Raw genomic sequence first — 22,366 nt, 5'->3', positions numbered from 1 at the left:
GCGAAGGCGATTGAATGGGCAAAAAATCGGCCAGGCTGTCCGGGGAAAAAAAAAGAGGAGGGGGGGTGGAAAAAGGGGTTCAACACGAGGACTTCCCAGGGGTTCACCCATCCTAGTACTACTCTCGCCCAAGCACGCTTAATTGCGGAGTTCTGATGGAATCCGGTGTATTAGTGCTGGTATGATCGCACCCGAAGATTAACCGCGACTTTGTTGTTTTAAGCAGGAGACGGGGAAAAAAATGAAATTGAATGGAACAGGATAATCTGGAAATGGTTTGGAAGGGAGAAGTTTGTCGAAAAGGAGGCGAACACGATTGAATGGGATAAAAATCGGACAGGCTGTCCGGGGAAAAAAAAAAGGGGAGTGGGGTAGGAAAAAGGGGCGCAACACGAGGACTTCCCAAGGGGTCACCCATCCTAGTACTACTCTCGCCCTAGCATGCTTAACTGCGGAGTTCTGATGGGATCCGGTGCATTAGTGCTGGTGTGATCGCACCCGAAGATTAGCCGCGGCTTTATTGTTTTAAGCAGTAGACGGGGAAAAAAATGAAATTGAATGGAACAGGATAATCTGGAAATGGTTTAAAAGGAGAAGTTTGTCGAAAAGGAGGCGAACGCGATTGAATGGGCTAAAAATCGGACAGGCTGTCCGGGGAAAAAAAAAAAGGGGAGGGGGGGTGGAAAAAGGGGTGCAACACGAGGACTTCCCAGGGGGTCACCCATCCTAGTACTACTCTCGCCCAAGCACGCTTAACTGCGGAGTTCTGATGGGATCCGGTGCATTAGTGCTAGTATGATCGCACCCGAAGATTAACCGCGACTTTATTGTTTTAAGCAGTAGACGGGGAAAAAAATGAAATTGAATGGAACAGGATAATCTGGAAATGGTTTAAAAGGGAGAAGTTTGTCGAAAAGGAGGCGAAGGCGATTGAATGGGCAAAAAATCGGACAGGCTGTCCGGGGGAAAAAAAAAAAGAGGAGGGGGCTGGAAAAAGGGGTGCAACACGAGGACTTCCCAGGGGGTCACCCATCCTAGTACTACTCTCGCTCAAGCACGCTTAACTGCGGAGTTCTGATGGGATCCGGTGCATTAGTGCTGCTATGATCGCACCCGAAGATTAACCGCGACTTTATTGTTTTAAGCAGTAGACGGGGAAAAAAATGAAATTGAATGGAACCGGATAATCTGGAAATGGTTTAAAAGGGAGAAGTTTGTCGAAAAGGAGGCGAAGGCGATTGAATGGGCTAAAAATCGGACAGGCTGGCCGGGGAAAAAAAAAAAGGGGAGTGGGGGTGGAAAAAGGGGCGCAACACGAAGACTTCCCAAGGGGTCACCCATCCTAGTACTACTCTCGCCCAAGCACGCTTAACTGCGGAGTTCTGATGGGATCCGGTGCAATAGTGCTGGTGTGATCGCACCCGAAGATTAGCCGCGGCTTTATTGTTTTAAGCAGTAGACGGGGAAAAAAATGAAATTGAATGGAACAGGATAATCTGGAAATGGTTTAAAAGGGAGAAGTTTGTCGAAAAGGAGGCGAAGGCGATTGAATGGGCTAAAAATCGGACAGGCTGTCCGGGGAAAAAAAAAAAGGGGAGGCGGGGTGGGAAAAGGGGTGCAACACGAGGACTTCCCAGGGGGTCACCCATCCTAGTACTACTCTCGCCCAAGCACGCTTAACTGCGGAGTTCTGATGGGATCCAGTGCATTAGTGCTGCTATGATCGCACCCGAAGATTAACCGCGACTTTATTGTTTTAAGCAGTAGACGGGGAAAAAAATGAAATTGAATGGAACAGGATAATCTGGAAATGGTTTAAAAGGGAGAAGTTTGTTGAAAAGGAGGCGAATGCGATTGAATGGGCCAAAAATAGGACAGGCTGTCCGGGGAAAAAAAAAGGGGGAGGGGGGTTGGAAAAAGGGGTTCAACAAGGGGACTTCCCAGGGGGTCACCCATCCTAGTACTACTCTCGCCCAAGCACGCTTAACGGCGGAGTTCTGATGGGATCCGTTGCATTAGTGCTGGTATGATCGCACCCGAAGATTAGCCGCGACTTTATTGTTTTAAGCAGTAGGCAGGGAAAAAAATGAAATTGAATGGAACAGGACAATCTGGAAATGGTTTAAAAGGGAGAAGTTTGTCGAAAAGGAGGCGAAGACGATTGAATGGGCTAAAAATCGGACAGGCTGTCCGGGGAAAAAAAAAAGGGGAGGGGGGGTGGAGAAAGGGGTGCAACACGAGGACTTCCTAGGGGGGCACCCATCCTAGTACTACTCTCGCCCAAGCACTCTTAACGGCGGAGTTCTGATGGGATCCGGTGCATTAGTGCTGGTATGATCGCACCCGAAGATTAACCGCGACTTTTTTGCTTTAAGCAGTAGACGGGGAAAAAAATGAAATTGAATGGAACAAGATAATCTGGAAATGGTTTAAAAGGGAGAAGTTTGTCGAAAAGGAGGCGAAGGCGATTGAATGGGCTAAAAATCGGACAGGCTGTCTGGGGAAAAAAAAAAAGGGGGGGGAGGGTGGGAAAAGGGGTGCAACACGCGGACTTCCCAGGGGGTCACCCATCCTAGTACTACTCTCGCCCAAGCACGCTTAACTGCGGAGTTCTGATGGGATCCGGTGCATTAGTGCTGGTATGATCGCACCCGAAGATTAACCGCAACTTTGTTGTTTTAAGCAGTAGACGGGGAAAAAAATGAAATTGAATGGAACAGGATAATCTGGAAATGGTTTAAAAGGGAGAAGTTTGTCGAAAAGGAGGCAAAGGCGATTGAATGGGCTAAAAATCGGACAGGCTGTCCGGGGAAAAAAAAAACGGGGAGGGGGGGTGGAAAAAGGGGTGCAACACGAGGTCTTCCCAGGGGGTCACCCATTCTAGTACTACTCTCGCCCAAGCACGCTTAACTGCGGAGTTCTGATGGGATCCGGTGCATTAGTGCTGGTATGATCGCACCCGAAGATTAACCGCGACTTTGTTGTTTTAAGCAGTAGACGGGGAAAAAAATGAAATTGAATGGAACAGGATAATCTGGAAATGGTTTAAAAGGGAGAAGTTTGTCGAAAAGGAGGCGAAGGCGATTGAATGGGCTAAAAATCGGACAGGCTGTCCGGGAAAAAAAAAAGGGGTGGGGGGGTGGAAAAAGGGGTGCAACAAGAGGACTTCCCAGGGGGTCACCCATCCTAGTACTACTCTCGCGCAAGCACGCTTAACTGCGGAGTTCTGATGGGATCCGGTGCATTAGTGCTGGTATGATCGCACCCGAAGATTAACCGCGACTTTGTTGTTTTAAGCACTAGACGGGGAAAAAAATGAAATTGAATGGAACAGGATAATCTGGAAATGGTTTAAAAGGGAGAAGTTTGTCGAAAAGGAGGCGAAGGCGATTGAATGGGCTAAAAATCGGACAGGCTGTCCGGGGAAAAAAAAAAGGGGAGGGGGGTGGAAAATGGGGTGCAACACGAGGACTTCCCAGGGGGTCACCCATCCTACTACTCCTCTCGCCCGAGCACACTTAACTGCGGAGTTCTGATGGGATCCGGTGCGTTAGTGCTGGTATGATCGCACCCGAAGATTAACCGCGACTTTCTTGTTTTAAGCAGTAGACGGGGAAAAAAATGAAATTGAATGGAACGGGATAATCTGGAAATGGTTTAAAAGGGAGAAGTTTGTCGAAAAGGAGGCGAAGGCGGTTGAATGGGCTAAAAATCGGACAGGCTGTCCAGGGAAAAAAAAAAAGGGGAGGGGGGGTGGAAAAAGGGGTGCAACACGAGGACTTCCCGGGGGTCACCCATCCTAGTACTACTCACGCCCAAGCACGCTTAACTGCGGAGTTCTGATGGGATCCGGTGCATTAATGCTGGTATGATCGCACCCGAAGATTAACCGCGGCTTTGTTGTTTTAAGCAGTAGACGGGGAAAAAAATGAAATTGAATGGAACAGGATAATCTGGAAATGGTTTAAAAGGGAGAAGTTTGTCGAAAAGGAGGCGAAGGCGATTGAATGGGCTAAAAATCGGAGAGCCTGTCCGGGGAAAAAAAAAAGAGGAGGGGGGGGTGTAAAAAGGGGTGCAACACGAGGACTTCCCAGGGGGTCACCCATCCTAGTACTACTCTCGACCAAGCACGCTTAACTGCGGAGTTCTGATGGCATCCGGTGCATTAGTGCTGGTATGATCGCACCCGAAGATTAACCGCGACTTTGTGGTTCGAAGCAGTAGACGGGGAAAAAATTGAAATTGAATGGAACAGGATAATCTGGAAATGGTTTAAAAGGGAGAAGTTTGTCGAAAAGGAGGCGAAGGCGATTGAATGGGCTAAAAAACGGATAGGCTGTCCGGGGAAAAAAAAAAGGGGGAGGGGGGTGCAAAAAGGGGTGCAACACGAGGACTTCCCAGGGGGTCACCCATCCTAGTACTACTCTCGGGCAAGCACGCTTAACTGCGGAGCTCTGATGGGATCCGGTTCATTAGTGCTGGTATGATCGCACCCGAAGAGTAAACGCGACTTTGTTGTTTTAAGCAGTAGACGGGGAAAAAAATGAAATTGAATGGGACAGGATAATCTGGAAATGGTTTAAAAGGGAGAAGTTTGTCGAAAATGAGGCGAGGACGATTGAATGGGCTAAAAATCGGACAGGCTGTCCGGGAAAAAAAAAAAGGGGAGGGGGGGTGTAAAAAGGGGTGAAACAAGAGGACTTCCCAGGGGGTCACCCATCCTAGTACTACTCTCGCCCAAGCACGCTTAACTGCGGAGTTCTGATGGGATCCGGTGCATTAGTGCTGGTATGATCGCACCCGAAGATTAATCGCGACTTTGTTGTTTTAAGCAGTAGACGGGGAAAAAAATGAAATTGAATGGAACAGGATAATCTGGAAATGGTTTAAAAGGGAGAAGTTTGTCAAAAAGGAGGCGAAGGCGATTGAATGGGCTAAAAATCGGACAGGCTTTCCGGGGAAAAAAAAAACGGGAGGGGGGGTGGAAAAAGGGGTGCAACACGAGGACTTCCCAGGGGGTCACCCATCCTAGTACTACTCTCGCCCAAGCACACTTAACTGCGGAGTTCTGATGGGATCCGGTGCATTAGTGCTGGTATGATCGCACCCGAAGATTAACCGCGACTTTCTTGTTTTAAGCAGTAGACGGGAAAAAAAATGAAATTGAATGGAACGGGATAATCTGGAAATGGTTTAAAAGGGAGAAGTTTGTCGAAAAGGAGGCGAAGGCGATTGAGTGGGCTAAAAATCGGACAGGCTGTCCGGGGAAAAAAAAAGGGGAGGGGGGTGGAAAAAGGGGTGCAACACGAGGACTTCCCAGGGGGTCACCAATCCTAGTGCTACTCTCGCCCAAGCACGCTTAACTGCGGAGTTCTGATGGGATCCGGTGCATTAGTGCTGGTATGATCGCACCCGAAGATTAACCGCGACTTTTTTGTTTTAAGCAGTAGACGGGGAAAAAAATGAAATTGAATAGAACAGGACAATCTGGAAATGGTTTAAAAGGGAGAAGTTTGTCGAAAAGGAGGCGAAGACGATTGAATGGGCTAAAAATCGGACAGGCTGTCCGGAGAAAAAAAAAAGGGGAGGGGGGGTGGAGAAAGGGGTGCAACACGAGGACTTCCTAGGGGGGCACCCATCCTAGTACTACTCTCGCCCAAGCACTCTTAACGGCGGAGTTCTGATGGGATCCGGTGCATTAGTGCTGGTATGATCGCACCCGAAGATTAACCGCGACTTTTTTGTTTTAAGCAGTAGACGGGGAAAAAAATGAAATTGAATGGAACAGGATGATCTGGAAATGGTTTAAGAGGGAGGAGTTTGTCGAAAAGGAGGCGAAGGCGATTGAATGGGCTAAAAATCGGACAGGCTGTCCGGGGAAAAAAAAAAAAAGGGAGGGGGGGGTGGAAAAAGGGGTTGCAACATGAGGACTTCCAGGGGGTCACCCATCCTAGTACTACTCTCGCCCAAGCACGCTTAACTGCGGGGTTCTGATGGGATCCGGTGCATTAGTACTGGTATGATCGCACCCGAAGATTAACCGCGACTTCGTTGTATTAAGCTGTAGACGGGGAAAAAAATGAAATTGAATGGAAAAGGGTAATCTGGAAATGGTTTAAAAGGGAGAAGTTTGTCAAAAAGGAGGCGAAGGCGATTGAATGGGTTAAAAATCGGACAGGCTGTGCGGGGAAAAAAAAAAGGGGAGGGGGGTGGAAAAAGGGGTGCAACACGAGGACTTTCCAGGGGGTCACCCATCCTAGTACTACTCTCGCCTAAGCACACTTAATTGCGGAGTTCTGATGGGATCCGGTGCATTAGTGCTGGTATGATCGCACCCGAAGATTAACCGCCACTTTGTTGTTTTAAGCAGTAGACGGGCAAAAAAATGAAATTACATGGAACAGGATAATCTGGAAATGGTTTAAAAGGGAGAAGTTTGTCGAAAAGGAGGCGAAGGCGATTGAATGGGCTAAAAATCGGACAGGCTGTCCGGGGAAAAAAAAAAGGGGAGGGGGGGTGGAAAAGGGGTGCAACACGAGGACTTCCCAGGGGGTCACCCATCCTAGTACTACTCTCGCCCAAGCACGCTTAACTGCGGAGTTCTGATGGGATCCGGTGCATTAGTGCTAGTATGATCGGACCCGAAGATTAACCGCGACTTTGTTGTTTTAAGCAGTAGACGGGGAAAAAAATGAAATTGAACGGAACAGGATAATCTGGAAATGGTTTAAAAGGGTGAAGTTTGTCGAAAAGGAGGCGAAAGCGATTGAATGGGCTAAAAATCGGACAGGCTGTCCGGGGAAAAAAAAAAAGGGGAGGGGTGGTGGAAAAAGGGGTGCAAGACGAGGACTTCCCAGGGGTCACCCATCCTAGTACTACTCTCGCCCAAGCACTCTTAACTGCGTAGTTCTGATGGGATCCGGTGCGTTAGTGCAGGTACGATCGCACCCGAAGATTAACCGCGACTTCATTGTTTTAAGCAGTAGACGGAAAAAAAAATGAAATTGAATGGAACAGGATAATCTGGAAATGGTTTAAAAGGGAGAAGTTTGTCGAAAAGGAGGCGAAGGCGATTGAATGGGCAAAAAATCGGCCAGGCTGTCCGGGGAAAAAAAAAAAGAGGTGGGGAGGTGGAAAAAGGGGTGCAACACGAGGACTTCCCAGGGGTTCACCCATCCTAGTACTACTCTCGCCCAAGCACGCTTAACTGCGGAGTTCTGATGGGATCCAGTGCATTAGTGCTGGTATGATCGCACCCGAAGATTAACCGCGACTTTGTTGTTTGAAGCAGTAGACGGGGAAAAAAATGAAATTGAATGGAACAGGATAATCTGGAAATGGTTTAAAAGGGAGAAGTTTGTCGAAAAGGAGGCGAAGGCGATTGAATAGGCTAAAAATCGGACAGGCTGTCCGGGGAAAAAAAAAAGAGGAGGGGGGTGGAAAAAGTGGTGCAAGACGAGGACTTCCCAGGGGGTCACCCATCCTAGTACTACTCTCGCCGAAGCACGCTTAACTGCGGAGTTCTGATGGGATCCGGGGCATTTGTGCTGGTATGATCGCACCTGAAGATTAACCGCGACTTTGTGGTTTTAAGCAATAGACGGGGAAAAAAATGAAATTGAATGGAACAAGATAATCTGGAAATGGTTTAAAAGGGAGAAGTTTGTCGAAAAGGAGGCGAAGGCGATTGAATGCGCTAAAAATCATAAAGGCTGTCCGGGGAAAAAAAAAAGGGGGAGGGGCGGTGGAAAAAGGGGTGCAACACGAGGACTTCCCAGGGGGTCACCCATCCTAGTACTACTCTCGCCTAAGCACGCTTAACTGCGGAGTTCTGATGGGATCCGGTGCATTAGTGCTGGTATGATCGCACCAGAAGATTAACCGCGACTTTGTAGTTTTCAGAAGTAGACGGGCAAAAAAATGAAATTGAATGGAAAAGGATAATCTGGAAATGGTTTAATGGGGAGAAGTTTGTCGAAAAGGAGGCGAAGGCGATTGAATGGGCTAAAAATCGGACAGGCTGACCGGGAAAAAAAAAAGGGGAGAGGGGGTGGAAAAAGGGGTGCAACACGAGGACTTCCCTGGGGGTCACCCATCCTAGTACTACTCTCGCCCCAGCACGCTTAACTGCGCAGTTCTGATGGGATCCGGTGCATTAGTGCTGGTATGATCGCACCCGAAGATTAACCGCGATTTTATTGTTTTAAGCAGTAGACGGGGAAAAAAATGAAATTGAATGGAACAGCATAATCTGGAAATGGTTTAAAAGGAAGAAGTTTGTCGAAAAGGAGGCGAAGGCGATTGAATGGGCTAAAAATCGGATAGGCTGTCCGGGGAAAAAAAAAAGGGGAGGGGGGGTGGAAAAAGGGGTGCAACACGAGGACTTCCCAGGGGGTTACCCATCCTATTACTACTCTCGCCCAAGCACGCTTAACTGCGGAGTTCTGATGGGATCCGGTGCATTAGTGCTGGTATGATCGCACCCGAAGATTAACCGCGCTTTTATTGTTTTAAGTAGTAGACGGGGAAGAAAATGAAATTGAATGGAACAGGATAATCTGGAAATAGTTTAGAAGGGAGAAGTTTGTCGAAAAGGAGGGGAAGGCGATTGAATGGGCTAAAAAACGGACAGGCTGTCCGGGGAAAAAAAAAAAAGGGGAGGGGGGGTGGAAAAAGGGGTGCAACACGAGGACTTCCCAGGGGGTCACCTATCCTAGTACTACTCTCGCCCAAGCACGCTTAACTGCAGAGTTCTAATGGGATCCGGTGCATTAGTGCTGGTATGATCGCACCCGAAGATTAACCGCGACTTTGTTGTTTTAAGCAGTAGACGGGGAAAAAAATGAAATTGAATGGAACAGGATAATCTGGAAATGGTTTAAAAGGGAGAAGTTTGTTGAAAAGGAGGCGAAAGCGATTGTATGGGCTAAAAATCGGACAGGTTGTCCGGGGAAAAAAGAAAAGGGGAGGGGGGTGGAAAAAGGGGTGCAACACGAGGTCTTCCCAGGGGGTCACCCATTCTAGTACTACTATCGCCCAAGCACGCTTAACTGCGGAGTTCTGATGGGATCCGGTGCATTAGTGCTGGAATGATCGCACCGGAAGATTAACCGCGACATTGTTGTTTCAAGCAGTAGACGGGGAAAAAAATGAAATTGAATGGAACAGGATAATCTGGAAATGGTTTAAAAGGGAGAAATTTGTCGAAAAGGAGGCGAAGGCGATTGAATGGGCTAAAAATCGGACAGGCTGTCCGGTGAAAAAAAAAAGGGGTGGGGGGGTGGAAAAAGGGGTGCAGCACGAGGACTTCCCAAGGGGTCACCCATCCTAGTACTACTCTCGCCCAAACACGCTTAACTGCGGAGTTCTGATGGGATCCGATGCATTAGTGCTGGTATGATCGCACTCGAAGATTAACCGCGACTTTGTTGTTTTAAGCAGTAGACGGGGAAAAAAATGAAATTGAATGGAACAGGATAATCTGGAAATGGTTTAAAAGGGAGAAGTTTGTTGAAAAGGAGGCGAAGGCGATTGAATGGGCTAAAAATCGGACAGGCTGTCCGGGGAAAAAAAAAAAGGGGAGGAGGGGTGTAAAAAGGGGTGCAACACGAGGACTTGCCAGGGGGTCACCCGTCCTTGTACTACTCTCGACCAAGCACGCTTAACTGCGGAGTTCTGATGGGATCCGGTGCATTAGGGCTGGTATGATCGCACCCGAAGATTAACCGCGACTTTTTTCTTTTAAGCAGTAGAAGGGGAAAAAAATGAAATTGAATGGAACAGGATAATCTGGAAATGGTTTAAAAGGGAGAAGTTTGTCGAAAAGGAGGCGAAGGCGATTGAATGGGCTAAAAAACGGACAGGCTGTCCGGGGAAAAAAAAAGGGGAGGGGGGGTGGAAAAAGGGGTGCAACACGAGGACTTCCCAGGGGGTCACCCATCCTAGTACTACTCTCGGCCAACCACGCTTAACTGCGGAGTTTTGGTGGGATCCGGTGCATTAGTGCTGGTATGATCGCACCCGAAGATTAACCGCGACTTTGTTGTTTTAAGCAGTAGACGGGGAAAAAAATGAAATTGAATGGAACAGGATAATCTGGAAATGGTTTAAAAGGGAGAAGTTTGTCGAAAAGGAGGCGAAGGCGATTGAATGGGCTAAAAAACGGACAGGCTGTCCGGGGAAAAAAAAAAGGGGAGGGGGGTGGAAAAAGGGGTGCAACACGAGGACTTCCCAGGGGGTCACCCCTCCTAGTACTACTCTCGGCCAACCACGCTTAACTGCGGAGTTCTGATGGGATCCGGTGCATTAGTGCTGGTATGATCGCACCCGAAGATTAACCGCGACTTTGTTGTTTCAAGCAGTAGACGGGAAAAAATTTGAAATTGAATGGAACAGGATAATCTGGAAATGGTTTAAAAGGGAGAAGTTTGTCGAAAAGGAGGTGATGGCGATTCAATGGGCCAAAAATGGGACAGGCTGTCCGGGGAAAAAAAAAAGGGGATGGGGGTGGAAAAAGGGGTGCAACACGAGGACTTCCCAGGGGGTCACCCAACCTAGTACAACTCTCGCCCAAGCATGCTTCACTGCGGAGTTCTGATGGGATCCGGTGCATTAGTGCTGGTATGATCGCACCCGAAGATTAACCGCGACTTTGTTTTTTTAAACAGTAGACGGGGAAAAAAATGAAATTGAATGGAACAGGATAATCTAGAAATGATTTAAAAGGGAGAAGTTTGTCGAAAAGGAGGCGAAGGCGATTGAATGGGCTAAAAATCGGACAGGCTGTCCGGGGAAAAAAAAAAGGGGAGGGGGGGTGGAAAAAGGGGTGCAACACGAGGACTTCCTAGGGGGTCACCCATCCTAGTACTACTCTCGCCCAAGCACGCTTAATTGCGGAGTTCTGATGGGATCCGGTGCATTAGTGCTGGTATGATCGCACCCGAATATTAACCGCGACTTTGTTGTTTTAAGCAGTAGACGGGGAAAAAAATGAAATTGAATGGAACAAGATAATCTGGAAATGGTTTAAAAGGGAGAAGTTTGTCGAAAAGGAGGCGAAGGCGATTGAATGGGCTAAAAATCAGACAGGCTGTCCGGGGAAAAAAAAAAGGGGAGGGGGTGTGGAAAAAGGAGTGCAACACGAGGACTTCCCAGGGGTCACCCATCCTAGTGCTACTCTCGCCCAAGCACGCTTCACTGCGGAGTTCTGATGGGATCCGGTGCGTTAGTGCTGGTATGATCGCACCCGAAGACTAACCGTGACTTTGTTGTTTTAAGCAGTAGACGGGGAAAAAAATGAAATTGAATGGAACAGGATAATCTGGAAATGGTTTAAGAGGGAGAAGTTTGTCGAAAATGAGGCGAAGGCGATTGAATGAGCTAAAAATCGGACAGGCTGTCCGGGGAAAAAAAAAAGGGGAGGGGGGTGGAAAAAGGGGTGCAACACGAGGACTTCCCAGGGGGTCACCCATCCTAGTACTACTCTCGCCCAAGCATGCTTAACTGCGGAGTTCTGATGGGATCCGGTGCATTAGTGCTGGTATGATCGCACCCAAATATTAACCGCGACTTTGTTGTTTTAAGCAGTAGACGGGGAAAAAAATGAAATTGAATGGAACAGGATAATCTGGAAATGGTTTAAAAGGGAGAAGTTTGTCGAAAAGGAGGCGAAGGCGATTGAATGGGCTAAAAATCGGATAGGCTGTCCGGGGAAAAAAAAAAGGGGAGGGGGGGTGGAAAAAGGGGTGCAACACGAGGACTTCCCAGGGGGTCACCCATCGTAGTACTACTCTCGCCCAAGCACGCTTAACTGCAGAGTTCTGATGGGATCCGGTGCATTAGTGCTGGTATGATCGCCCCCGAAGATTAACCGCGACTTTTTTGTTTTAAGCAGTAGACGGGGAAAAAAATGAAATTGAATGGAACAGGATAATCTGGAAATGGTTTAAGAGGGAGAAGTTTGTCGAAAAGGAGGCGAAGGCGATTGAATGGGCTAAAAATCGGACAGGATGTCCGGGGAAAAAAAAAAGGGGAGGGGGGGTGGAAAAATGGGTGCAACACGAGGACTTCCTAGGGGGTCACGCATCCTAGTACTAGTCTCTCCCAAGCACGCTTAACTGCGGAGTTCTGATGGGATCCGGTGCATTAGTGCTGGTATAATCGCACCAGAAGATTAACCGCAACTTTGTTGTTTTAAGCAGTAGATGGGGAAAAAAATGAAATTGAATGGAACAGGATAATCTGGAAATGGTTTAAATGGGAGAAGTTTGTCGAAAAGGAGGCGAAGGCGATTGAATGGGCTAAAAATCGGACAGGCTGTCCGGGGAAAAAAAAAAGGGATGGGGGGTGGAAAAAGTGGTGCAACACGAGGACTTCCTAGGGGGTCACCCAACCTAGTACTACTCTCGCCCAAGCATGCTTAACTGCGGAGTTCTGATGGGATCCGGTGCATTAGTGCTGGTATGATCGCTCCCGAAGATTAACCGCGACTCTGTTGTATTAAGCTGTAGACGGGGAAAAAAATGAAATTGAATGGAAAAGGATAATCTGGAAATGGTTTAAAAGGGAGAAGTTTGTCTAAAAGGAGGCGAAGGTGATTGAATGGGTTAAAAATCGGACAGGCTGTCCGGGGAAAAAAAAAAGAGAGGGGGGTGGAAAAAGGGGTGCAACACGAGGACTTTCCAGGGGGTCACCCATCCCAGTACTACTCTCGCCCAAGCACGCTTAATTGCGGAGTTCTGATGGGATCCGGTGCATTAGTACTGGTATGATCGCACCCGAAGATTAACCGCGACTTTGTTGTTTGATGGAGTAGACGGTGAAAAACATGAAATTGAATGGAACAGGATAATCTGGAAATGGTTTAAAAGGGAGAAGTTTGTCGAAAAGGAGGCGAAGGCGATTGACTGGGCTAAAAATCGAACATGCTGTCCGGGGAAAAAAAAAAAGGGGAGGGGGGGTGGAAAAAGGGGTGCAACACGAGGACTTCCCAGGGGGTCACCCATCCTAGTACTACTCTCGCCCAAGCACGCTTAATTGCGGAGTTCTGATGGGATCCGGTGCATTAGTGCTGGTATGATCGCACCCGAAGATTAACCGCGACTTTGTTGTTTTAAGCAGTAGACGGGGAAAAAAATGAAATTGAATGGAACAAGATAATCTGGAAATGGTTTAAAAGGGAGAAGTTTGTCGAAAAGGAGGCGAAGGCGATTGAATGGGCTAAAAATCAGACAGGCTGTCCGGGGAAAAAAAAAAGGGGAGGGGGTGTGGGAAAAGGAGTGCAACACGAGGACTTCCCAGGGGTCACCCATCCTAGTGCTACTCTCTCCCAAGCACGCTTCACTGCGGAGTTCTGATGGGATTCGGTGCGTTTGTGCTGGTATGATCGCACCCGAAGATTAACCGTGACTTTGTTGTTTTAAGCAGTAGACGGGGAAAAAAATGAAATTGAATGGAACAGGATAATCTAGAAATGGTTTAAGAGGGAGAAGTTTGTCGAAAATGAGGCGAAGGCGATTGAATGAGCTAAAAATCGGACAGGGTGTCCGGGGAAAAAAAAAAGGGGAGGGGGGTGGAAAAAGGGGTGCAACACGAGGACTTCCCAGGGGGTCCCCCATCCTAGTACTACTCTCGCCCAAGCATGCTTAACTGCGGAGTTCTGATAGGATCCGGTGCATTAGTGCTGTTATGATCGCACCCAAATATTAACCGCGACTTTGTTGTTTTAAGCAGTAGACGGGGAAAAAAATGAAATTGAATGGAACAGGATAATCTGGAAATGGTTTAAAAGGGAGAAGTTTGTCGAAAAGGAGGCGAAGGCGATTGAATGGGCTAAAAATCGGACAGGCTGTCCGGGGAAAAAAAAAAAGGGGAGGGGGGGTGAAAAAGGGGTGCAACACGAGGACTTCCCAGGGGGTCACCCATCCTAGTACTACTCTCGCCCAAGCACGCTTAACTGCGGAGTTCTGATGGGATCCGGTGCATTAGTGCTGGTATAATCGCACCCGAAGATTAACCGGGACTTTGTTGTTTTAAGCAGTAGACGGGGCAAAAAAATGAAATTGAATGGAACAGGATAATCTGGAAATGGTTTAAGAGGGAGAAATTTGTCGAAAAGGAGGCGAAGGCGATTGAATGGGCTAAAAATCGGACAGGATGTCCGGGGAAAAAAAAAGGGGAGGGGGGGTGGAAAAAGGGGTGCAACATGAGGACTTCCTAGGGGGTCACCCATCCTAGTACTACTCTCTCCCAAGCACGCTTAACTGCGGAGTTCTGATGGGATCCGGTGCATTAGTGCTGGTATAATCGCACCAGAAGATTAATCGCGACTTTGTTGTTTTAAGCAGTAGACCGGGAAAAAAATAAAATTGAATGGAACAGGATAATCTGGAAATGGTTTAAAGGGAGAAGTTTGTCGAAAAGGAGGCGAAGGCGATTGAATGGGCTAAAAATCAGACAGGCTGTCCGGGGAAAAAAAAAAAGGGGAGGGGGGGTGGCAAAAGGGGTGCAACACGAGGACTTCCAGGGGGTCACCCATCCTAGTACTACTCTCGCCCAAGCACGCTTAACTGCGGAGTTCTGATGGGATCCGGTGCATTGGTGCTGGTATGATCCCTCCCGAAGATTGACCGTGACTTTGTTGTATTAAGCTGTAAACGGGGAAAAAAATGAAATTGAATGGAAAAGGAAAATCTGGAAATGGTTTAAAAGGGAGAAGTTTGTCGAAAAGGAGGCGAAGGTGATTGAATGGGTTAAAAATCGGACAGGCTGTCCGGGGAAAAAAAAAAGGGGAGGGGGGGTGGAAAAAGGGGTGCAACACGAGGACTTTCCAGGGGGTCACCCATCCTAGTACTAGTCTCGCCCAAGCACGCTTAATTGCGGAGTTCTGATGGGATCCGGTGCATTAGTGCTGGTATGATCGCACCCGAAGATTAACCGCGACTTTGTTGTTTTAAGCAGTAGACGGTGAAAAACATGAAATTGAATGGAACAGGATAATCTGAAAATGGTTTAAAAGGGAGAAGTTTGTCGAAAAGGAGGCGAAGGCGATTGACTGGGCTAAAAATCGAACAGGCTGTCCGGGGAAAAAAAAAAGGGGAGGGGGGGAAAAAGGGGTGCAACACGAGGACTTCCCAGCAAGGTTTCCCTCAGCTATAACAGCCCTCTCCAGCACATCTACGTAGGTAGGCAACTTTAACATATTGACTCGATCCAAGATGGCACCCCGTAAGCCCCCTTCAAATTTTCGTGCCTTTTTATAATCTGTGTCCACCATATGCGGTGCATACCGGGCTAACTCTGCAAATTGGGCCTCATACTCAGCAACAGTCTTGTTCCCTTGTCTGAGAGTTTCGAATTCTGTCACCTTTTTGTCCCGCATGCTTTGGGGGAAATATTTATCATAAAATAGCCCCAAAAATCTATCCCATGTTAACTCTGGATGGATTGTCCTCGTAAGCATCCACCACCTCCGTGCCTCGTCTTCAAGAGTGAAGGCCGCTAGTTGTACCTTTTGAGCTTCGGTGCAGGGAAAAACTTCAAATAACTTCTCTATGCCCAATACCCAGGCCTCAGCTTTCATCGGTTCTATTCCTCCTTTGAAGGTTGGCGGTTTCATCTTTTTAAACTCCTTAGTGAGGGTGATAGTTCGGTCTTCAGCATGAAAATCTTGCACTACAGGTGGGGGTACTGGTGGTGGTGGCGGCTGTTGGGGAGGCTGTTGCTGTTGTTGCCGTAAGGTCTCTGCCATTTCCATAAGCATCTTTTCCATCCTATCCAGTCGTGCTGAGGTGGCATCTTCCACATCTTCTGTCCTCGTTCTCACCATGATCTACACAACAATTAATTCAATACTATAGACATAATGCGACATGGTTAGTATTATCAGAGTACACTTAATGTTGCCATCGAACTTGTCTTATATGTTTAGGATGTCATGCATGAGGCCTAAATCCTTTCTAGACACCCTACAGCTCAATGGATCCGTGTGTGAGATAGCAACTCGTGCTCTGATACCACTGTCACGCCCTACACCTGCCCCTAAAGGTTTGGGCATGACCTAAGCAAGACCTGTCATACAAACTGGTGTACACACCGTACGGGGCCTTATCGGAAGCATAAAATATTAATATAACAAAAAAAATACAAGCATACTCCATTGAGTTATTTCTAATATGCCAGGATCTCATGCATTACATACACCATCAAAAGCGGATAAAGTTTAAAATTTTATCCTTGGGTATCGTGTATAACATATACATTTACAGTCCTAGCCCGATAATTGGGCATAACAAAAGAAATATAAAAGTTAAGTACAACACCCATAGGTGGCTCTCAAAAGCAGACCCATATCTTAGCAGCTTCACAAAAATAAATGGCCTGGTATGGTGCCTGAACATGTAAAGGTTGACAAAAGGGACAGCGTCAAAGTTAGGACTGACCCCCTGACTGATAACCTACAGAAACAGACATAATAGAGAGTGAGCCGAGCTCAATGAGTAGTAATACATAATAAAAGACGTCTGACTTGAAGCTTAAATACATCAATACATAAAAAGATGTAGCATGCACATGATTTGTCTGATTCTGCATTTAGCTCATAATGGCCCTAGGCCTATTCCCGTGACATAAGCTTGTGGCTATAAGCCCTTGAAACATGATGGCACGAAGCCCTTGAATATATACTTGAAACTTGTGGCACATGGCCCTTGAAAATGTACTTGAAACTTGTGGCACACGGCCCTTGAAAATGGCATATAGCCCTTGTCAATGCTTTTCTTTACATATAACATTAACATATCTTAAACATGCATAAGAGCATTACATGCTTGAGACATTAACATGATTGCATAACATAACATAAGTACTACTACTCACAGTGTTGAGATGGCGTGTTGCTTTCTTCTGGAATGTGCCCTGCACACAAGTAATACATTAGTCTCTCTTTTTTATAAAGCATTTCCTGAGTCTTACACCTTGCATGCTTACAACCACTTTAAAATCATCTGTAAAACATTCTAAAAAAAAATACCAGAGAAACAAGCACTCAAAGCTGAACAAACATTTAATTTTTCTTGAAAATGAGTCCTCCGCTCGAGCGTAACTTTGGCCGCTCGAGCGGACTGTAAATTGCACAAAACTGCTGAGAGGTGGTTTTTCCCGCTCGAGCGGGCTTTCCTACGCTCGAGCGGACCAAGCGAATTTTCTGAAATTCTGGACCTTCATTCGAGTCCCAACCAGGTATTCATTCCATTTTTACATGCAACCCAAGGTTAGGTTAATGCAATATACTCACCTAACTTCACTATAACATGAATTCTACCTTGAGTATCATAAATTAAGCAAGATTAGGAGCTTTAAAAAGTCATCTCCCTCTCTAATTCCACTCTTGAATTCAAGTTCTTTCATATCTTTGAAACATAACACATGATATATACATAATTCCATGAAGTGATGATAGAAAACCATAGATTGAAGTATACTTTCATACCACACCCAAATCTAGATGCCTAAGCAACCAAGTAAGAGAAACCCTCATCATTCATGCATGAATTAGACATGAATCAAACATACACATCAATACAAACTCTAAGTGGCCATAGCAAGAAGGATTTGAGCTTACCTTGAATTCAATCCTACACCTCTAACAATTTTGCCAAGCTTCCTTGTGGAATCCCTTCTCCCCCGATTTCTCCTCTTTTCCCCCAAAAATGGTATTCACGTTTGTTTGTTTTTTGATCAAGGCTCCTAAAGGCTTAGAGATATATATATATATATAAGTAAGGCATAAGTAAGGCATATAAGACAAAAATGAATCGTTTAATCATTCCAAAATTAAAATTTCACGAACATGCTTAATATTATCTAAAAATTATGCTGATTACGGATATATAATCAATTTCAGCTAATTAAGCTGTTAAGGCTTCCAATTTCTAATTCAAACGCGTTGATGGTGACAGATAGTTTCCTTGTGAGACAGATAGACATTCATAGACATGGATTTCACTTCCTTAATCATAATTTTTCACGGAGCTACACAGTAAACATTTAAGAAATCATGTACGAGGGTCGGGTTATTACACTCTCCCCCCCTTAAATAAGTTTGGTCCTCCAAACTTGGGTTACCTTAGGGTTGGAACAGGTGTGGGTATTGATGTTGCATTTCCTCCTCTCTTTCCCATGTTGTGTCGATTCCGTAATGTTCTTGCCACTCAACTTTTACCATTGGAATCTCACGGGTTCGTAATTGTTTTACTTGTCGGTCCAAAATGCGAATTGGTTTTTCCTCATAAATCAACTTGTCGTTCAACTCAATTTGATGGTAGTCAATAACATGTGACGGATCCGGAAGGTACCCACGAAGCATAGAGACATGAAACACGTTATGCACTTGACTCATATGTGGTGGAAGGGCAACTCGGTAAGCTACCGGACCCACTTTTTCCAGAATTTGAAAAGGACCGACATACCGGGGTGTCAACTTACCTTTCTTTCCGAATCTTGGGTGCCCTTTCATCGGAGTGACTTTCACGAAAACATAGCTATCCACGTCAAATTCCAAATCTCTCTGTCGGTTATCAGCATAGCTTTTCTGCCTACTTTGAGCAGTTTTCAACCTTTCCTGAATAACGTGAACTTTTTCAGTAGTCAACTGAACAATTTCAGGCCCTAATAAGGATTTATTCCCAACTTCAGCCCAGCACACGGGAGAACGGCATGGTCTTCCATACAAAGCTTCATAAGGTGCCATGGCTATGCTCGAATGGTAACTATTATTATACGCAAATTCTATCAACGGGAGATGGGTTTCCCAACTGTCTTGAAAATCTAGCACACACATTCGGAGCATATCCTCAAGAGTCTGTATCGTCCTCTCAGATTGACCGTCGGTCTGAGGATGGAAAGCTGTGCTGAACTTTAATTCTGTACCCATTGCTTCCTGTAAACTTTGCCAGAATCTAGAAACAAACTTAGGATCTCTGTCTGACACAATCGAGACCGGAACACCATGAAGCCTCACAATTTCATTTACATAAATCTCTGCTAATGTATCCGCGTTATACTGAGTTTTTACTGGCAAAAAGTGGGCGGACTTAGTTAATCGGTCCACAATGACCCAAATTGAATTCATACCTCGAGGAGTCCGTGGTAACCCCATAACAAAATCCATAGTCAAATGTTCCCATTTCCATTCTGGGATGGGAAGAGGTTGCAATAATCCGGCAGGTCTTTGATGCTCCGCTTTTACTTGTTGGCATTGCAAGCACTTAGAAACAAACTCCGCAATCTCCTTCTTCATACATGGCCACCAAAAATTCTGCTTTAAATCTCGGTACATTTTAGTACTCCCTGGGTGCATTGAGAACCTTGAGGTATGCGCGTCCTCCATCAATTTTTGTTTAAGACTCATCACATTGGGAACGCATAGTCGGTTTTGAAATTTGAGCACTGAATCTACCACACTGAATCCCGGTTTTGGTTTTGTTTCGAACTCATCATGTATCTTCCTCAAAGTTTCATCTTCCATTTGGTGCACTTTAATCTCTTCCAATAAGGTTGGTTGTGCTACTATCGCTGCTATTAGGGCTTTTTGACCATGTAACACAAGGTTCAATTCTTCCTTATCCAATTCGATTACTAAGTCCTTTTGTCCTGTAACCATACTCGCCATATCTGCTGAAATCCCCATATTTTTCCGACTAAGCGCATCTGCAACTGTGTTGGCTTTACCAGGATGATAATGAATCTGCAGGTCATAATCTTTCAAAAGTTCCAACCACCGTCGTTGCCGCATATTTAATTCTTTCTGAGTGAAAAGGTACTTGAGACTTTTATGATCAGTGTATACCGCACAGGTGCTACCGTACAAATAATGTCTCCATATCTTTAAAGCAAAGACTACTGCTGCTAATTCCAGATCATGTGTGGGATAATTCTGCTCATGGAGTTTCAGCTGAAATTGAATGGAACAGGATAATCTGGAAATGGTTTAAAAGGGAGAAGTTTGTCGAAAAGGAGGCGAAGGCGATTGAATGGGCTAAAAATCGGACAGGCTGTCCGGGGGAAAAAAAAAAGGGGAGGGGGGAGGAAAAAGGGGTGCAACACGAGGACTTCCCAGGGGGTCACCCATCCTAGTACTACTCTCGCCCAAGCACGCTTAACTGCGGAGTTCTGATGGGATCCGGTGCATTAGTGCTGGTATGATCGCACCCGAAGATTAACCGCGACTTTGTTGTTTTAAGCAGTAGAAGGGGAAAAAAATGAAATTGAATGGAACAGGATAATCTAGAAATGGTTTAACAGGGAGAAGTTTGTCGAAAAGGAGCAAAGGCGATTGAATGGGCTAAAAATCGGACAGGCTGTCCCGGGAAAAAAAAAAAAGGGGAGGGGTGGTGGAAAAAGGGGTGCAACACGAGGACTTCCCAGGGGGTCACCCATCCTAGTACTACTCTCGCCCAAGCACGCTTAACTGCGGAGTTCTGATGGGATCCGGTGCATTAGTGCTGGTATGATCGCACCCGAAGATTAACCGCGACTTTATTGTTTTAAGCAGTAGACGCGGAAAAAAATGAAATTGAATGGAACAGGATAATCTGGAAATGGTTTAAAAGGGAGAAGTTTGTCGAAAAGGAGGCGAAGGCGATTGAATGGGCTAAAAATCGGACAGGCTGTCTGGGGAAAAAAAAAAAGGGGAGGGGGGGTGGAAAAAGGGGTGCAACACGACGACATCCCAGGGGGTCACCCATCCTAATACTACTCTCGCCCAAGCACGGTTAACTGCGTAGTTCTGATGGGATCCGGTGCATTAGTGCTGGTATGATCGCACCCGAAGAATAACCGCGACTTTATTGTTTTAAGCAGTAGACGCGGAAAAAAATGAAATTGAATGGAACAGGATAATCTGGAAATGGTTTAAAAGGGAGAAGTTTGTCGAAAAGGAGGCGAAGGCGATTGAATGGGCTAAAAATCGGACAGGCTGTTCGGGGAAAAAAAAAAGGGGAGGGGGTGGAAAAAGGGGTGCAACACGAGGACTTTCCAGGGGGTCACCCATCCTAGTACTACTCACGCCCAAGCACGCTTAACTGCGGAGTTCTGATGGGATCCGGTGCATTAGTGCTGGTATGATCGCACCCGAAGATTAACCGCGACTTTGTTGTTTTAAGCAGTAGACGGGGAAAAAAATAAAATTGAATGGAACAGGATAATCTGGAAATGGTTTAAAAGGGAGAAGTTTGTTGAAAAGGAGGCGAAGGAGACTGAATGGGCTAAAAATCGGAAAGGCTGTCCGGGGAAAAAAAAAAAGGGAAGGGGGGGTGTAAAAAGGGGTGCAACACGAGGACTTCCCAGGGGGTCAACCATCCTAGTACTACTCTCGACCAAGCATGCTTAACTGCGGAGTTCTGATGGGATCCGGTGCATTAGTGCTGGTATTTTCGCACCCGAAGATTAACCGCGACTTTGTTGTTTTAAGCAGTAGACGGGGAAAAAAATGAAATTGAATGGAACAGGATAATCTGGAAATGGTTTAAAAGGGAGAAGTTTGTCGAAAAGGAGGCGAAGGCGATTGAATGGGCAAAAAATCGGACAGGCTGTCCGGGGAAAAAAAAAAGGAAAGGGGGGGTCGAAAATGGGGTGCAACACGAGGACTTCCCAGGGGGTCACCCGTCCTAGTACTACTCTCGCCCAAGCACGCTTAACTGCGTAGTTCTGATGGGATCTGGTGCATTAGTGCTGGTATGATCGCACCCGAAGATTAACCGCGACATTATTGTTTTAAGTAGTAGACGGGGAAAAAAATGAAATTGAATGGAACAGGATAATCTGGAAATGGATTAAAAGGGAGGAGTTTGTCGAAAAGGAGGCGAAGGCGATTGAATGGTCTAAAAAACGGACAGGCTGTCCGGGGAAAAAAAAAAAGGGGAGGGGGGGTGGAAAAAGGGGTGCAACACGACGACTTCCCAGGGGGTCACCCAGCCTAGTACTACTCTCGCCCAAGCACGCTTAACTGCGAAGTTCTAATCGGATCCGGTGCATTAGTGCTGGTATGATCGCACCCGAAGATTAACCGCGACTTTTTTGTTTTAAGCAGTAGACGGGGAAAAAAATGAAATTGAATGGAACAGGATAATCTGGAAATGGTTTAAAAGGGAGAAGTTTGTTGAAAAGGAGGCGAAGGCGATTGAATGGGCTAAAAATCGGACATGCTGTCCGGGGGAAAAAAAAAGGGGAGGGGGGTGGAAAAAGGGGTGCAACACGAGGTCTTCCCAGGGGGTCACCCATTTTAGTACTACTCTCGCCCAAGCACGCTTAACTGCGGAGTTCTGATGGGATCCGGTGCATTAGTGCTGGTATGATCGCACCCGAAGAT

General features: G+C 46.4%; 57 non-coding genes across 57 annotated transcripts; all 57 read right to left on the bottom strand.

Annotated features, from left to right (window-relative positions):
• Window positions 1-74: 74 nt before the first annotated feature.
• Window positions 75-193, bottom strand: LOC145812035 (5S ribosomal RNA). The gene has a single exon (XR_014355562.1). It is a non-coding gene; the product is annotated as a 5S ribosomal RNA (ribosomal RNA).
• A 188-nt stretch (window positions 194-381) lies between these two features.
• Window positions 382-500, bottom strand: LOC145810889 (5S ribosomal RNA). Its single transcript, XR_014354442.1, has one exon. It is a non-coding gene; the product is annotated as a 5S ribosomal RNA (ribosomal RNA).
• A 188-nt stretch (window positions 501-688) lies between these two features.
• On the bottom strand, window positions 689-807 carry LOC145809356 (5S ribosomal RNA). Its single transcript, XR_014352888.1, has one exon. It is a non-coding gene; the product is annotated as a 5S ribosomal RNA (ribosomal RNA).
• A 189-nt stretch (window positions 808-996) lies between these two features.
• Window positions 997-1,115, bottom strand: LOC145810166 (5S ribosomal RNA). Its single transcript, XR_014353734.1, has one exon. It is a non-coding gene; the product is annotated as a 5S ribosomal RNA (ribosomal RNA).
• Window positions 1,116-1,304: 189 nt separating this feature from the next.
• On the bottom strand, window positions 1,305-1,423 carry LOC145810951 (5S ribosomal RNA). Its single transcript, XR_014354502.1, has one exon. It is a non-coding gene; the product is annotated as a 5S ribosomal RNA (ribosomal RNA).
• Window positions 1,424-1,612: 189 nt separating this feature from the next.
• On the bottom strand, window positions 1,613-1,731 carry LOC145810590 (5S ribosomal RNA). The gene has a single exon (XR_014354152.1). It is a non-coding gene; the product is annotated as a 5S ribosomal RNA (ribosomal RNA).
• Window positions 1,732-1,919: 188 nt separating this feature from the next.
• LOC145812060 (5S ribosomal RNA) lies at window positions 1,920-2,038 on the bottom strand. Its single transcript, XR_014355585.1, has one exon. It is a non-coding gene; the product is annotated as a 5S ribosomal RNA (ribosomal RNA).
• A 188-nt stretch (window positions 2,039-2,226) lies between these two features.
• LOC145810616 (5S ribosomal RNA) lies at window positions 2,227-2,345 on the bottom strand. Its single transcript, XR_014354177.1, has one exon. It is a non-coding gene; the product is annotated as a 5S ribosomal RNA (ribosomal RNA).
• A 189-nt stretch (window positions 2,346-2,534) lies between these two features.
• On the bottom strand, window positions 2,535-2,653 carry LOC145809086 (5S ribosomal RNA). The gene has a single exon (XR_014352580.1). It is a non-coding gene; the product is annotated as a 5S ribosomal RNA (ribosomal RNA).
• A 189-nt stretch (window positions 2,654-2,842) lies between these two features.
• On the bottom strand, window positions 2,843-2,961 carry LOC145809113 (5S ribosomal RNA). Its single transcript, XR_014352607.1, has one exon. It is a non-coding gene; the product is annotated as a 5S ribosomal RNA (ribosomal RNA).
• A 187-nt stretch (window positions 2,962-3,148) lies between these two features.
• Window positions 3,149-3,267, bottom strand: LOC145811326 (5S ribosomal RNA). Its single transcript, XR_014354870.1, has one exon. It is a non-coding gene; the product is annotated as a 5S ribosomal RNA (ribosomal RNA).
• A 187-nt stretch (window positions 3,268-3,454) lies between these two features.
• On the bottom strand, window positions 3,455-3,573 carry LOC145810781 (5S ribosomal RNA). Its single transcript, XR_014354337.1, has one exon. It is a non-coding gene; the product is annotated as a 5S ribosomal RNA (ribosomal RNA).
• A 189-nt stretch (window positions 3,574-3,762) lies between these two features.
• On the bottom strand, window positions 3,763-3,880 carry LOC145810750 (5S ribosomal RNA). The gene has a single exon (XR_014354306.1). It is a non-coding gene; the product is annotated as a 5S ribosomal RNA (ribosomal RNA).
• Window positions 3,881-4,069: 189 nt separating this feature from the next.
• On the bottom strand, window positions 4,070-4,188 carry LOC145811178 (5S ribosomal RNA). The gene has a single exon (XR_014354727.1). It is a non-coding gene; the product is annotated as a 5S ribosomal RNA (ribosomal RNA).
• A 188-nt stretch (window positions 4,189-4,376) lies between these two features.
• Window positions 4,377-4,495, bottom strand: LOC145811940 (5S ribosomal RNA). Its single transcript, XR_014355469.1, has one exon. It is a non-coding gene; the product is annotated as a 5S ribosomal RNA (ribosomal RNA).
• Window positions 4,496-4,683: 188 nt separating this feature from the next.
• Window positions 4,684-4,802, bottom strand: LOC145811211 (5S ribosomal RNA). The gene has a single exon (XR_014354757.1). It is a non-coding gene; the product is annotated as a 5S ribosomal RNA (ribosomal RNA).
• A 188-nt stretch (window positions 4,803-4,990) lies between these two features.
• Window positions 4,991-5,109, bottom strand: LOC145809146 (5S ribosomal RNA). The gene has a single exon (XR_014352640.1). It is a non-coding gene; the product is annotated as a 5S ribosomal RNA (ribosomal RNA).
• Window positions 5,110-5,295: 186 nt separating this feature from the next.
• Window positions 5,296-5,414, bottom strand: LOC145811316 (5S ribosomal RNA). Its single transcript, XR_014354860.1, has one exon. It is a non-coding gene; the product is annotated as a 5S ribosomal RNA (ribosomal RNA).
• Window positions 5,415-5,602: 188 nt separating this feature from the next.
• Window positions 5,603-5,721, bottom strand: LOC145810615 (5S ribosomal RNA). Its single transcript, XR_014354176.1, has one exon. It is a non-coding gene; the product is annotated as a 5S ribosomal RNA (ribosomal RNA).
• Window positions 5,722-5,913: 192 nt separating this feature from the next.
• Window positions 5,914-6,031, bottom strand: LOC145812127 (5S ribosomal RNA). The gene has a single exon (XR_014355651.1). It is a non-coding gene; the product is annotated as a 5S ribosomal RNA (ribosomal RNA).
• A 187-nt stretch (window positions 6,032-6,218) lies between these two features.
• Window positions 6,219-6,337, bottom strand: LOC145811572 (5S ribosomal RNA). The gene has a single exon (XR_014355111.1). It is a non-coding gene; the product is annotated as a 5S ribosomal RNA (ribosomal RNA).
• Window positions 6,338-6,524: 187 nt separating this feature from the next.
• Window positions 6,525-6,643, bottom strand: LOC145810672 (5S ribosomal RNA). The gene has a single exon (XR_014354231.1). It is a non-coding gene; the product is annotated as a 5S ribosomal RNA (ribosomal RNA).
• A 189-nt stretch (window positions 6,644-6,832) lies between these two features.
• On the bottom strand, window positions 6,833-6,950 carry LOC145811958 (5S ribosomal RNA). Its single transcript, XR_014355486.1, has one exon. It is a non-coding gene; the product is annotated as a 5S ribosomal RNA (ribosomal RNA).
• Window positions 6,951-7,139: 189 nt separating this feature from the next.
• Window positions 7,140-7,258, bottom strand: LOC145810679 (5S ribosomal RNA). The gene has a single exon (XR_014354238.1). It is a non-coding gene; the product is annotated as a 5S ribosomal RNA (ribosomal RNA).
• Window positions 7,259-7,445: 187 nt separating this feature from the next.
• Window positions 7,446-7,564, bottom strand: LOC145811916 (5S ribosomal RNA). The gene has a single exon (XR_014355447.1). It is a non-coding gene; the product is annotated as a 5S ribosomal RNA (ribosomal RNA).
• A 189-nt stretch (window positions 7,565-7,753) lies between these two features.
• LOC145810495 (5S ribosomal RNA) lies at window positions 7,754-7,872 on the bottom strand. Its single transcript, XR_014354061.1, has one exon. It is a non-coding gene; the product is annotated as a 5S ribosomal RNA (ribosomal RNA).
• A 187-nt stretch (window positions 7,873-8,059) lies between these two features.
• On the bottom strand, window positions 8,060-8,178 carry LOC145811213 (5S ribosomal RNA). Its single transcript, XR_014354759.1, has one exon. It is a non-coding gene; the product is annotated as a 5S ribosomal RNA (ribosomal RNA).
• A 188-nt stretch (window positions 8,179-8,366) lies between these two features.
• Window positions 8,367-8,485, bottom strand: LOC145810480 (5S ribosomal RNA). The gene has a single exon (XR_014354047.1). It is a non-coding gene; the product is annotated as a 5S ribosomal RNA (ribosomal RNA).
• A 190-nt stretch (window positions 8,486-8,675) lies between these two features.
• LOC145810642 (5S ribosomal RNA) lies at window positions 8,676-8,794 on the bottom strand. Its single transcript, XR_014354202.1, has one exon. It is a non-coding gene; the product is annotated as a 5S ribosomal RNA (ribosomal RNA).
• Window positions 8,795-8,982: 188 nt separating this feature from the next.
• Window positions 8,983-9,101, bottom strand: LOC145811480 (5S ribosomal RNA). The gene has a single exon (XR_014355020.1). It is a non-coding gene; the product is annotated as a 5S ribosomal RNA (ribosomal RNA).
• Window positions 9,102-9,289: 188 nt separating this feature from the next.
• On the bottom strand, window positions 9,290-9,408 carry LOC145811401 (5S ribosomal RNA). Its single transcript, XR_014354943.1, has one exon. It is a non-coding gene; the product is annotated as a 5S ribosomal RNA (ribosomal RNA).
• A 189-nt stretch (window positions 9,409-9,597) lies between these two features.
• Window positions 9,598-9,716, bottom strand: LOC145812140 (5S ribosomal RNA). Its single transcript, XR_014355665.1, has one exon. It is a non-coding gene; the product is annotated as a 5S ribosomal RNA (ribosomal RNA).
• Window positions 9,717-9,903: 187 nt separating this feature from the next.
• Window positions 9,904-10,022, bottom strand: LOC145812040 (5S ribosomal RNA). Its single transcript, XR_014355567.1, has one exon. It is a non-coding gene; the product is annotated as a 5S ribosomal RNA (ribosomal RNA).
• Window positions 10,023-10,209: 187 nt separating this feature from the next.
• Window positions 10,210-10,328, bottom strand: LOC145811601 (5S ribosomal RNA). The gene has a single exon (XR_014355140.1). It is a non-coding gene; the product is annotated as a 5S ribosomal RNA (ribosomal RNA).
• Window positions 10,329-10,515: 187 nt separating this feature from the next.
• On the bottom strand, window positions 10,516-10,634 carry LOC145810983 (5S ribosomal RNA). Its single transcript, XR_014354534.1, has one exon. It is a non-coding gene; the product is annotated as a 5S ribosomal RNA (ribosomal RNA).
• Window positions 10,635-10,822: 188 nt separating this feature from the next.
• On the bottom strand, window positions 10,823-10,941 carry LOC145810481 (5S ribosomal RNA). The gene has a single exon (XR_014354048.1). It is a non-coding gene; the product is annotated as a 5S ribosomal RNA (ribosomal RNA).
• Window positions 10,942-11,129: 188 nt separating this feature from the next.
• Window positions 11,130-11,247, bottom strand: LOC145811446 (5S ribosomal RNA). The gene has a single exon (XR_014354987.1). It is a non-coding gene; the product is annotated as a 5S ribosomal RNA (ribosomal RNA).
• Window positions 11,248-11,434: 187 nt separating this feature from the next.
• Window positions 11,435-11,553, bottom strand: LOC145809724 (5S ribosomal RNA). The gene has a single exon (XR_014353286.1). It is a non-coding gene; the product is annotated as a 5S ribosomal RNA (ribosomal RNA).
• A 188-nt stretch (window positions 11,554-11,741) lies between these two features.
• On the bottom strand, window positions 11,742-11,860 carry LOC145810529 (5S ribosomal RNA). Its single transcript, XR_014354093.1, has one exon. It is a non-coding gene; the product is annotated as a 5S ribosomal RNA (ribosomal RNA).
• A 188-nt stretch (window positions 11,861-12,048) lies between these two features.
• Window positions 12,049-12,167, bottom strand: LOC145812177 (5S ribosomal RNA). The gene has a single exon (XR_014355703.1). It is a non-coding gene; the product is annotated as a 5S ribosomal RNA (ribosomal RNA).
• Window positions 12,168-12,354: 187 nt separating this feature from the next.
• Window positions 12,355-12,473, bottom strand: LOC145811517 (5S ribosomal RNA). Its single transcript, XR_014355057.1, has one exon. It is a non-coding gene; the product is annotated as a 5S ribosomal RNA (ribosomal RNA).
• Window positions 12,474-12,659: 186 nt separating this feature from the next.
• Window positions 12,660-12,778, bottom strand: LOC145811071 (5S ribosomal RNA). The gene has a single exon (XR_014354623.1). It is a non-coding gene; the product is annotated as a 5S ribosomal RNA (ribosomal RNA).
• Window positions 12,779-12,967: 189 nt separating this feature from the next.
• Window positions 12,968-13,086, bottom strand: LOC145809895 (5S ribosomal RNA). The gene has a single exon (XR_014353463.1). It is a non-coding gene; the product is annotated as a 5S ribosomal RNA (ribosomal RNA).
• Window positions 13,087-13,274: 188 nt separating this feature from the next.
• Window positions 13,275-13,392, bottom strand: LOC145812286 (5S ribosomal RNA). Its single transcript, XR_014355821.1, has one exon. It is a non-coding gene; the product is annotated as a 5S ribosomal RNA (ribosomal RNA).
• A 187-nt stretch (window positions 13,393-13,579) lies between these two features.
• Window positions 13,580-13,698, bottom strand: LOC145811598 (5S ribosomal RNA). The gene has a single exon (XR_014355137.1). It is a non-coding gene; the product is annotated as a 5S ribosomal RNA (ribosomal RNA).
• A 188-nt stretch (window positions 13,699-13,886) lies between these two features.
• On the bottom strand, window positions 13,887-14,005 carry LOC145809205 (5S ribosomal RNA). Its single transcript, XR_014352707.1, has one exon. It is a non-coding gene; the product is annotated as a 5S ribosomal RNA (ribosomal RNA).
• Window positions 14,006-14,193: 188 nt separating this feature from the next.
• LOC145811396 (5S ribosomal RNA) lies at window positions 14,194-14,312 on the bottom strand. Its single transcript, XR_014354938.1, has one exon. It is a non-coding gene; the product is annotated as a 5S ribosomal RNA (ribosomal RNA).
• Window positions 14,313-14,500: 188 nt separating this feature from the next.
• On the bottom strand, window positions 14,501-14,618 carry LOC145811542 (5S ribosomal RNA). The gene has a single exon (XR_014355082.1). It is a non-coding gene; the product is annotated as a 5S ribosomal RNA (ribosomal RNA).
• Window positions 14,619-14,806: 188 nt separating this feature from the next.
• On the bottom strand, window positions 14,807-14,925 carry LOC145811005 (5S ribosomal RNA). The gene has a single exon (XR_014354555.1). It is a non-coding gene; the product is annotated as a 5S ribosomal RNA (ribosomal RNA).
• Window positions 14,926-20,091: 5,166 nt separating this feature from the next.
• Window positions 20,092-20,210, bottom strand: LOC145808206 (5S ribosomal RNA). The gene has a single exon (XR_014351670.1). It is a non-coding gene; the product is annotated as a 5S ribosomal RNA (ribosomal RNA).
• A 189-nt stretch (window positions 20,211-20,399) lies between these two features.
• Window positions 20,400-20,518, bottom strand: LOC145808194 (5S ribosomal RNA). The gene has a single exon (XR_014351659.1). It is a non-coding gene; the product is annotated as a 5S ribosomal RNA (ribosomal RNA).
• Window positions 20,519-20,707: 189 nt separating this feature from the next.
• On the bottom strand, window positions 20,708-20,826 carry LOC145812200 (5S ribosomal RNA). Its single transcript, XR_014355726.1, has one exon. It is a non-coding gene; the product is annotated as a 5S ribosomal RNA (ribosomal RNA).
• A 186-nt stretch (window positions 20,827-21,012) lies between these two features.
• LOC145809905 (5S ribosomal RNA) lies at window positions 21,013-21,131 on the bottom strand. The gene has a single exon (XR_014353473.1). It is a non-coding gene; the product is annotated as a 5S ribosomal RNA (ribosomal RNA).
• Window positions 21,132-21,320: 189 nt separating this feature from the next.
• Window positions 21,321-21,439, bottom strand: LOC145811795 (5S ribosomal RNA). Its single transcript, XR_014355328.1, has one exon. It is a non-coding gene; the product is annotated as a 5S ribosomal RNA (ribosomal RNA).
• Window positions 21,440-21,627: 188 nt separating this feature from the next.
• LOC145811372 (5S ribosomal RNA) lies at window positions 21,628-21,746 on the bottom strand. Its single transcript, XR_014354915.1, has one exon. It is a non-coding gene; the product is annotated as a 5S ribosomal RNA (ribosomal RNA).
• A 189-nt stretch (window positions 21,747-21,935) lies between these two features.
• On the bottom strand, window positions 21,936-22,054 carry LOC145811761 (5S ribosomal RNA). Its single transcript, XR_014355294.1, has one exon. It is a non-coding gene; the product is annotated as a 5S ribosomal RNA (ribosomal RNA).
• Window positions 22,055-22,241: 187 nt separating this feature from the next.
• LOC145809331 (5S ribosomal RNA) lies at window positions 22,242-22,360 on the bottom strand. The gene has a single exon (XR_014352857.1). It is a non-coding gene; the product is annotated as a 5S ribosomal RNA (ribosomal RNA).
• Between the last annotated feature and the right edge of the window lie 6 nt (window positions 22,361-22,366).

This window comes from Camellia sinensis, chromosome 14 (genome assembly GCF_055761805.1).
Source record: "Camellia sinensis isolate YWXY chromosome 14, ASM5576180v1, whole genome shotgun sequence".
In the NCBI taxonomy this organism is placed as follows: Eukaryota; Viridiplantae; Streptophyta; class Magnoliopsida; order Ericales; family Theaceae; genus Camellia; species Camellia sinensis.
This window is presented reverse-complemented; position numbering and strand designations above follow the sequence as displayed.